General features: G+C 54.8%; 1 protein-coding gene across 5 annotated transcripts in view; it reads right to left on the reverse strand.

Moving 5' to 3' along the window:
• NDST1 (N-deacetylase and N-sulfotransferase 1) overlaps window positions 1–9753 on the reverse strand; it is a 56015-nt gene that overhangs the window by 43465 nt on the left and 2797 nt on the right. Inside the window, exon 3 of one of the 5 annotated variants that reach the window (XM_084886318.1) lies at window positions 5044–5212. The exons of the other annotated variants lie outside the window; for them this stretch is intronic. The gene's annotated coding sequence lies outside the window, so the exon portion shown is untranslated. The remainder of the gene's footprint in view (window positions 1–5043; window positions 5213–9753) is intronic. 5 annotated transcript variants of the gene reach the window in all.

Consider the following 9753-nt stretch of genomic DNA (forward strand, 5'->3'; position numbering starts at 1 on the left):
CCTGGAAGACAGGGTCACCTGGGGCCAATACGATACTCCACCTGTGCCAGCTGAAACCCAGACGGTTGTCATATGAACAGTGCGGGTCAAATCTAACAGTTCACTGCGTGGGTCAGAACAGGTCAATGACATTGGTCCTTGTCCGATGCCTTTGCCCACACTTCTGGCCACTAAAGGAGAACTTTCGAATCTGACAGCGGGGCCCACGGAGCGGCTCCAGCCACCAGCAGGGGCATGGGCCAGGCTGCTGCCCTGCCTCCCAGCCCCCAGAGCTGCCGGGGTCCAGCATCTACAAAGGCCGCCCCTTGCTCCCAGCAAGAGGAGGCGGAGGAGGGAAGCCCAATGCCACGCCTGCCCCTTTCCTGTTGTCAGCAGGACCATCAGAAGGAAGCTTTGTTCTCAGAATAAAGAGTGTGAAGCCCAGTGCCAGGCGGAAATGGGCACAGGCTCATAGCAACAGTTGAAGGAAAAATTTAAAAAAGGGATGGAGGATGTCAGAGGGGTAAACTGCACACCCAACCGGTTTCTGCTCTAGGGTGGCTGTCACATGGTGGCTTCACCTTCCCAGGCCCTGGGACATCAAAATCAGACGATTGTCCCCACTGAGCGATCAGGCACCGGTCCTGCAGGGGGAGTGGGGACAGAGGAGTGTGGCTTTGCCTGGGCGTCAGAAGACCTGGCGTCCGGGCCCGACTTTCCACACACTCATATGACATTGGAGGGTCCCTCCCGCTGAGTACCTCAGCTTACCCATCTGTGAGTGGCTTGTCCAGTCTGCACTTGAGCCTCAGTCTGTCTGCCACAGGACTCACCCAGCGGGGTGCCCTCTGTGTCTGAATCTTCCAGAGCAGGGGAGACTGTACCCCAGACTGAAGAAATCAAAGAAGGGACAGAAATCTACACACATTTTTTTCAAGTTTCCCAGGTTTTCTTGTACCCGGAGCAACTGTGACCTCTCCGCTAAGACCTCTTCCAGGAGGAGACATCTTAGCTGGCCTCAAGGGATGCTTAGGATTTCAATTAAGAGTGAAATGAAGCTCAGATGGACAGACAGCTGGATAAAGGGCTGACGGGTAAAGCAGGAACTCTAGAAGGAGAATGAAATAGAGAAAGGCCCGAAGGAGCAAGGGCGGGGGGGAAGCCAGTCCAGTAAACACCTGAAATGACCCTCCTTCCCGTCCTCTGTCTCCTCAGGATGCAGAGGACTGGCATCGTGCCTTCTGAAGGCTGCGATCCCAGCCTCCCTTCCCTCCCCAACCCCCGAGCCCCGGGAGAGCGCAGGGTGGGGACAGGTGCAGATTATGCTGCAGGAGACACTTTCCATGACTGTTTATCCGCAGCTTAAGAAGCTGTCTGGGTCAGAGGCTAAGCAGCCACAGCTTAAATGGGAGAGGATTCGAGGGCCACAGGGCAGGCGGATCCAGAGCCTCTATTAAATGGACCTCCACAGCTGGTGGGGGCACTACTGCCACACCTTCATTCACAAAGGCAGCACTTGTTATGCTCCTGCTGTGTACATCACCCTGAGCCTGAGCAGTGTTTTGAGGGACACGGGACCCTCCACCACCCTCAAGAAGCCCACAGAGCAGACAGAAGAGGTACCATTACAACTCGGAGAGAAGCAGCCCGCTCCCTCAGGATAGAGTTGCAAACTCAGATGCGTAGAGGGCCAGAAAGATGGTGGAAGTGTGTGAAGTGGCGGATGGGGCTGGGGCAGCATGGAGTGTGTGTGCCTCCTCTCCAGTAGAGGCCACTGGAGAATGAAGGCTCAGAGTTATATGATCTTCCCATTTCGGAAGTAAAGCCAGAAGTTGGGATTTTGATGTAAAATCTCCTATTGTCCAATAGTTCAATTTTTGGCATGGGCCAAGCAAAATCTGCCTGGGGGGGGCGGATGTGGCCTGCCCGTTTGTGACCTCCATTTTCTTAAAAGAGACAGAGAACAACGCAAGCAGGATGACTTCCCGTGCTGGCCTGGAGGGTGGGGAGGGCACTGCTGAGGAGGAAGCCATGGGGTGGGGGGAGGGTATACCTGCTGGAACCACAGGGACCATGGGTCAAGGGCCTGCCGCCTACTGTCTGCCTTTCCCTGACTCTTTCTATAGAGTCCCTGTCTCCATTCCCAAAGCAGCACAAAGGCATCAGCCCCGTCTGCCCCCAGATGGGAGGAGGAGGGGCCACCTGCCCTGCAAACCTCCAGACTAAATCAATTGGTGGCAAAATAGCACAGGTTCGATTTCATCCCTGGAGCTTGAAGAACAGGTCGGCTAATGCAACAGCTCCATCGGGGGAAGGGAGAGGAGGAGACAATGGGGACAAAGCGAGGTTGAGAGCGGAGTGCTGCCTGGCCAGGCGGCTGGTTACATAACCCTCCTTCAGGACAAAGCCATGGGTTCAAGGCTCGGCGTGGGGAGCTGGACTAGGGAGTCCCAGAATGCAGAGGGAGTCCCCCTCTTCCCCTGTCCACCCCACTCTCTGACCTTGCCCTGCAGTTCCTGGAGAGCCCCCCTCAGAATGCAGAGCCGGAGATGGAGACTGAAACCCAGGGTGAGGCACTTAACAGGACTGCACAGCAAATTAGCAAGGGTGGGACCGAAACTAATAACAAACTTTCCCAGGCCTGGGGATAAGTCATTTCTGTCCGTTCTCTTATGGAAGTCTATCGCATCATGACTGTTCTTATTCCCGTTTTACAAATAGGGAAACTGAAGCTTGCGGCTCGCAGCGAAGGTGCTGGCTCGGAACCCAACAGTGGCCTCGGCGACCACTCCGCACCACGGTGCTGCACTGCCACCAGGCTGCTTGCTACCAGAACCACACAGCCTCCAGCAGCCTTTGCTCAGGCCTGCGGCCCAGGCACGCCACCCCTGCCCTCCGGTCAGCACGCTGGGGGAGGTCAAGCCCTCTAACAACCGGATGAAACCTGCAGGTTCCGCAGAAGGATGCACAGAAATGCCACCCAACGTTCATGTGGTTTCAGGGCTCACCGACCTCTGCATTGGTGAGAATGGGTGGGTCAAGAGCCTAAGACACATAGGGTCAAGAGATAGGAGGCGGTTGAGGGGAAGGACTCCCCCAAGTCCTCTGGACCCCCCTCATCTGTAAACTTGGAGCCCAAACTCACAGCTGCTTAAGTCCACAGACGTGAGCACAAAGCAGTGCTCAGGGCCGACTCATCCCTTCAGGACTGGGAGGACTGAATGAATCATGACACACAATAGCCCTTGCCTCTGCACCCACTGGGTGTGACTCGGAGCTCCCAGTTGCTGGGCAGGCGGTGCACAGCTGGGCCCCGGCATCTGGAGGGGATGGCACCACCGTGTGGACCATCCAGCCTCCTCCCCTCCATGCACGTCACCATCTAGTGGGCCCACCGCACTGCGGACCAGACCTGGCCTTTTCTCGCACCCAGAACCCAGCAGCTCTGCCTGTCTCCAAGGAGGACCCCTGCACAGCCCCAGCCGGGCTTCCACGCCGGGGTCCTCAGAGAAGTAAGCCAAGACCACAGCCTCTTGCAAGACACCGGAAACCCAGGCTTTTGTCCCAAGTCTCCTACGGCCTTACTGTTTGGCCTCAAGCAGGCCCCTTCCTCCTCCGAGAGCCTCAGTCCCACCAGCTGTAAAATGGGCAGATGGCCCCGTCAAGACCTTCCCAGCTCCAGAGCCCGAGTCTAGAAACAGGTCCTGACAAACTTCACGGGCCCTGGGATCGTGCTTCGGGAAGTTACATAAACATCCTCCAGAAAAACAAAAGTCAAACTTAAAGACTCTACTTTTTTTTTTTTTTTTTTTGGATATCAAGAAGCCCTTTTTATAGTCCAACTTCCCCCTTCCTACTTCCATTGTTCCAAATATCCTCTGAGGACCGAGAAAATACATTTGGTTTCCGTCTGGGGTTTGGGCTTCTTGGCTCTCTTCCTCTTGGATGCTGCCCCACCCTCCTTGGCAGCCTTCTCCCCAGCACACACCCATCTCTGCCCCCCAAGCATTGCTCCGGGCCACCCGGAGGGCTCCAGCTACCCGGCCAAAGATGGGGGTGGGAAGCAGGGGCAGTTTTGGGGAAACAAGCCCTTCTATGGCCTGAGCTCTGGGTTCTGCTCCCAATGTGACGCCGTGTGTGGGCCTGTGTGGGCGAGTCCCTGCTCCTCCCTGGGCCTCAGTTTCCCGCTAGGAAGTGAAGAGGAACATTGTGTCAGAAAAGCCCTTGTGCTCCTGCGCAATACCTTGGCAGAAAGGAACAGCAGGGTAGACAGCGAGCGGGCTCTGATCTTGGCCCCACACCCTTCCTGCTAGAACCAAGAGATCCACTTTTTTCTCTTATTTTACCTCCTGCCCTCAGTGTGGGGCCTCGGACCCAGCATTGAGCCTCTCTGTGCTCAGACGGCCCATCCATAAGACAGGAAGAGGGGCAGTGTCAGCAGAGGCCCAACCTGGAGGCTTGAGCCCTAACCACCCCAACCCAATCCGCCAAGCCCGACTCACTCATTTGATAGGAGGTATACGCCTACCTCTTTAGAAAAGCAATCTCCACAAACACTCCGGGACAATCCCCACGGCCCTTTTCCCAATGAGATCATGCTTCGAAACACCCCTACAGAATCCTACAGAATTCCTCCATCTAACCCGATGGCTAGATGGCCTCAGTATTTTTATCTACAAATGGGGACAATACCAGCGCCTGCTTTATAGGATTATTCTGCGGATTACTCCAGATACGATTACATGGAAGTGCCTAACAAGCACTGATAAGCTCTGAGTAAATGTCAGTGGCAATTAGACGATCATCATCATTAAAATTATTGAGATGCCTAAAACCACTGGACTGGTGACGGCTAAGGCCTCTTGGTCCTCTCATCTGGCCACTGTAACCACACACGCATGCTCACACCTCACACCCCCGCCCCCAGCACACAGCTGGGTCTGAAGCACGACCCACACTCTGCCCGACCAGCTCTGGCCCCGGCCCCAAAACACACCAGCTTGTCCCTGGCATCCATCCTTGCTCCTCACAAAACGCCCCCCACTTTCAAATCCCCTTCCTCACGTGGCCCTAGCACTGTCTCCAGTAATTCTGGGGATCACTGCATCACAAGATTGTTTGCTGGGGTCGGAAAGTTTCTACAAGATGGTGGCCCCTGAAGACAGAGTAGCAAGAAACCGGGCTTTCCTCTGGCTCCCCCACATTTGCTAGGTGTCTGAATATGTTTACAGCCCTAGGAGAGAAGCATCAAAAAATTTTTTAACAACTAACCAGTGTTTCTCCAACTTTAGTCGCATCAGAATTGCCTGGAGGTCTTAAAATAGGCTGCTGATCCTGGTCCTCCTTCTTCTCTCTCGTCCCCTCCCTCTGCCCCCCACCACCCCTGCATCTGTTTCTGATTCAGTAGGTCTGGGTGGGGCTGGATAATTTGCCTTTCTAACAAGTTTCCAGGTAATACTGATGCAACTGGTCCAGAGACCAACTTTGAGAACCACTAACTTAACCTGCAGGTGAATCAGGGAGAGCTTCTGTGAAGAGGTGATTCGGACACTCCCATAAAAGCAGGAGCTGCCCAGGAGTAAGGAGGGGAGGAGGAGAAGCTGGGCAGAGGGTGCAGCACGAGTGAGGCCCGGCAATGACCGCATTCGTTTCTCCCCGGGCCTCTGCCTGGGCAGGCAGGGTGAACCAGAGGTGGCTGCAGCTGCGCAATGACTACAGCAAACCTTCACCGACCGCCACCCTGGACCTGCCCCGACAGGCCGATCCCTGGCCGGCCCAGGGGTGATGGGAATCCACGCCCCGCTTTATGGAGCCAGACCTCAGGTCTGAACCAGGCCAGTCTCCACCACGTCCCAACCACGTGAGGGCCAGGATTCTGCCCCCACCTCCAGACAACCTGCCATCCCGGCTAGCTCTGCTGGTTCGTTTCCTCATTTCCTCATTTCTGGTGCCTCCTCTGGCTGGAGCAGCCCCTCAGAAACCAGCAGCCCCTGACAGTAACCCCCCAAGTCTGAACCTCTCCAGGCCGAGCTGTGCCCCTCGCTAAGACTTAGCTATCACATCTGCTAAAAGGGGATGACGCTGTGCCTCTCTCCTCCTGCTGTTGGAGGGAGAGAAAAGTGAGCTCCTTGGTCAATAACATCACCATCAGTATAACCACCACCATAACTAAGCACCTTCCCGCGTTCTCTCTCTAGGTGCTGGGAAAGGGGGACAGTTATGGTCCCCTTTGTACTCTGAAGAAACTAAACAGCTTGCCCCACATCCCTTAAGTAGGAAGTAGCCCAGCAGGGATTTGAACCCAGACTGGCCTCTGCTGCTGTCTGTGTCCTAGACCTAGGTCACCACCACCCTCTCCTAGGGCACCGGGAGAGTGGGCAGGAGGCCTCTGGAGGCTCCGCCCTCAGTCCACACAGTCCGGGCCTCGGGTCCCTGGCTTGAGGGCAGCCCAGGCCTGCCAGCCAGGTCATCTTCTCTGGCACACTGTTTGAGACACCGTTCAACATGGCCTCCAGTCTGGGCTTACAGAACTTGAGCACCTTATCCTGAATGAAAGGAGAGAAGAGGAAAAACAGGTGTGACAAAGAGCAGAAATCCTGCCAGGCTTCCTGAGTAAGGCCAGCAGCTCCCGTACCCCAGGCAGATTGCCCCATCTCTCCGGCCTCAGTTTCATCACCCGAACAAGCCTTGGGACAGAAAGTTCAGGAACTCAAACTCCTGGGAGCCTTCCCTTTATTTGGAAAGAACAGATCGCTTCCTGGATATAAACAAACAACAATATTAACAACCACTGTTATCTTTAACAGTTCCTACATACTAGGCCCTTATTGTGATCTGCTTGTCCTCCCTGGCAAAGCAGGATTTGAACCCAGGACTTTCTATTCCACTCTGCAATGCTGCCCACCTCTGCTGGGGCAGAAATGGGCCACACCCAGCCCCTGCTGCCAGGGCACGGAGCCTAGGGAAGATGAGACATGTTCTTGAGGAACCAAATTCAAAGCCAGGTGTGTGAAGGGCCCGTGAGAGGGCCAGATAACAGGTTCTGCACTCATAAAGCAGGAAGTGGGCAATGCCAGCTCTGCCGAGTCAGGAATGACTGCATGTAGAGGTGACACTGGGGCTGGGCACTGGTGGGAAGGATTTGCGGTGTTGAGGGGAAGTGACTAGGGTGCCGCATCCCCGCCATTAGCAGGGATGTGGAGGAGGCAAGGGAAAGGGAGCACAGAGGGAGGGAGAGGAGGCAGCCAATGGGAGACAGGGCGCTTACCTAGCCAGCCACCTCCCATACCTTGCCTTCCAGTAAACATGTGATACACATTTTAAAATTCAATAATTCCAACCTATAGCTAAAAATAAAGCAGGTAGTAATACGAAGGGCCAGGAAGCAACTTAACACAAACTAGCCTCCATCTAGAAGAGTACTTCATCCCCAATTTGACTCCTTTGGTGACAGACAGACTAGCCTTGAGGCCACATGGTCCAAGACAATCATGTCCGCCCCTTCCACCAAGCTCCAAACCTCCCAAGATCAGCAGATCCTGCTTTAGCCTCTACTTCAGGGAAGGAAGGGGATTACCCTGCCCCCAACCCCTCCCACTCCTCACTTTCAAACCTTTCCTCCAACCCCTGCTGATTCAGCCTGATTCATGATTCAGCCTCATTTCCTCATATTTGAGGAAAGAGAAATTGAACCCATTTCACAGATTGGGAAATGGAAGAAAAAGGTCAGTCCTCTGTGAAACCAGCCTCGCCAGCGCAGGCTCCGGTGGCTGATCCACACATCCTGAGAGGCCTCTGGACAGCAGACTGGGCCGAGTATATTCCACGGGGCAAGGACTCTCCCAGGCGGAGCCCTGCAGGCCTGGCATTTATTAGGAACCTCCCGAGACGTGCAAGAAGGGGCAGTTCTGAAAAGCTGTGAGAAAAGCAGGGTGGAAGTGGGCCAAGCACCACCCCAGTGCTAATATTCTAGGGTAAACTGGGAACTGAGAGGTGACCCAGGCCTGAGCCTCCTGGTACATGCTGCCTCCGCCTCTCCAGCTCTCCAGCTTCTCTGCAGACCTTCGGGGATGGGGATCTGTCTCCTCGCCAAGGAGTTCATTCCCACTAGCTTCCCTGTTACCCTTGATGCTGTCTGTGCCCCCAGGAGCCACACAGGACAAGACTATGGCCGGGACCAGTTTGGCTCAGTGGATAGAGCGTCGGCCTGTGGACTGAAAGGTCCCAGGTTTGATTCTGGGCAAGGGCATGTACCTTGGTTGTGGGCACATCCCCAGTAGGGGGTGTGCAAGAGGCAGCTGATTGATGATTCTCTCTCATCGAAGTTTCTAACTCTATCCTTTTCCCTTCCTCTCTGTGAAAAATCAATAAAAAATATATTAAAAAAAAAAAAGACTATGCCCTCTGCCCACAGAGAGCCCTGCAGGTGCTTTAAAGCAGTGGCACTGCCACTTAATGGTCCTTCCCCAAACTTTAGACCAGGGGTCCTCAAACTTTTTAAAGTGGCGGCCAGATCACGGTCCCTCAGAGAGCTGGAGGGCTGGACTATATGAACTACTAATCCCTACTGTAACACCTTGGCTGTGCTCACTGCCCAAAAAACCTGGTGGGCAGGATCAGACTCCCCTGGGGGCTGCATGTGGCCCTCGGGCCGTAGTTTGAAGACGCCTGCTTTAGACCTCCTGTGATGACCCCCAGTCCCTAAGACAGCTACACGGTCCTGCAGCCTCCCTCCTTCCCTCTCAGTCCCGTAGCTCGAGTCACACTCTGGCCATCTCTCTGCCGGACCATCCTCTCTGAGCTGCTTTCCACCCAGCCAGTCCTGCCACCATCTTTGGCCAAATGACCGGAGAGGAGCTGCACAACAGAACAGAAACAGTTCAGGCCTGTGTTCAAATATAGCTCCGTGAGTGACCCGATCCCTCTGAGCCTCCATTTCCCCATCTGAGAACGGGGCAGGGGTGGGGGTGGCTGCCAGCAGCAGCTACTTGGAAGGGGTATTGTGAGATTTCAATGGGGCATCTGTAAGAAGCCTGGCACAAGGCACAGCAACAGGCATCGACTCAACGAGCTGCTTACAACCCTCTGTCCTCCCCACCGGCTTCAGGATAAAATCCAAACTCGGGGCAGATACTGCAAGCTACCGGCCCGATCTTATCTCCCACCGCCCCGTCCCCAGCCTGCGCTCACCAACTTCCTCCCCCAGGAAGCTCTGCGGACATTAGCAGCTTTCCCCTCCGCTGACCTTACAAAGCCCATCCATCACCTTCCATCACTTGATCCTGGCTTCCCTCCCCCAGCAGAGCGGCAGCCTCTCCAGTCAGGAGCCAGCAGCACCTTTGCCCACCTCGTGTCTCCATCATCCCTGCCCACAGACTTTCCCCGTAGCTATTTAACAAGCCACTCTAACGTTCCATTGCAAGTAAAGAATGTCCCAACCTTCCAAACAGTTCAGGTATTTCAAGCCATACCCCAGAGCAAATTCCAACCTCTGTCCAGTCCTAGGGACTATCAGGCCTGGCTTTGGTCCCAAAGTATGGAAGGTGGGTCAATAGCCCAGGGAGGAGACCAGAGGCCATTTCTAAGCTTTCTCTGGTGACTTTCTCAGATGCAGAGTTTCTCAGTTGGCCCCTAGGCCTATGATTTCTTACTTCTGATCACACCTTCAACTTGTGATTGCAAAACTGTTCCTTGTGTATGTTGATGGGAAGCTAGCTTTCCATCTTTTCTTGCCTGCTGGCTCCCTCCCTTCACCTATTGATTATCCAAGAGGCC

The sequence above is a fragment of the Pipistrellus hanaki genome, assembly GCF_964339955.1.
Source record: "Pipistrellus hanaki genome assembly, chromosome: 5".
NCBI classification, from domain to species: Eukaryota; Metazoa; Chordata; class Mammalia; order Chiroptera; family Vespertilionidae; genus Pipistrellus; species Pipistrellus hanaki.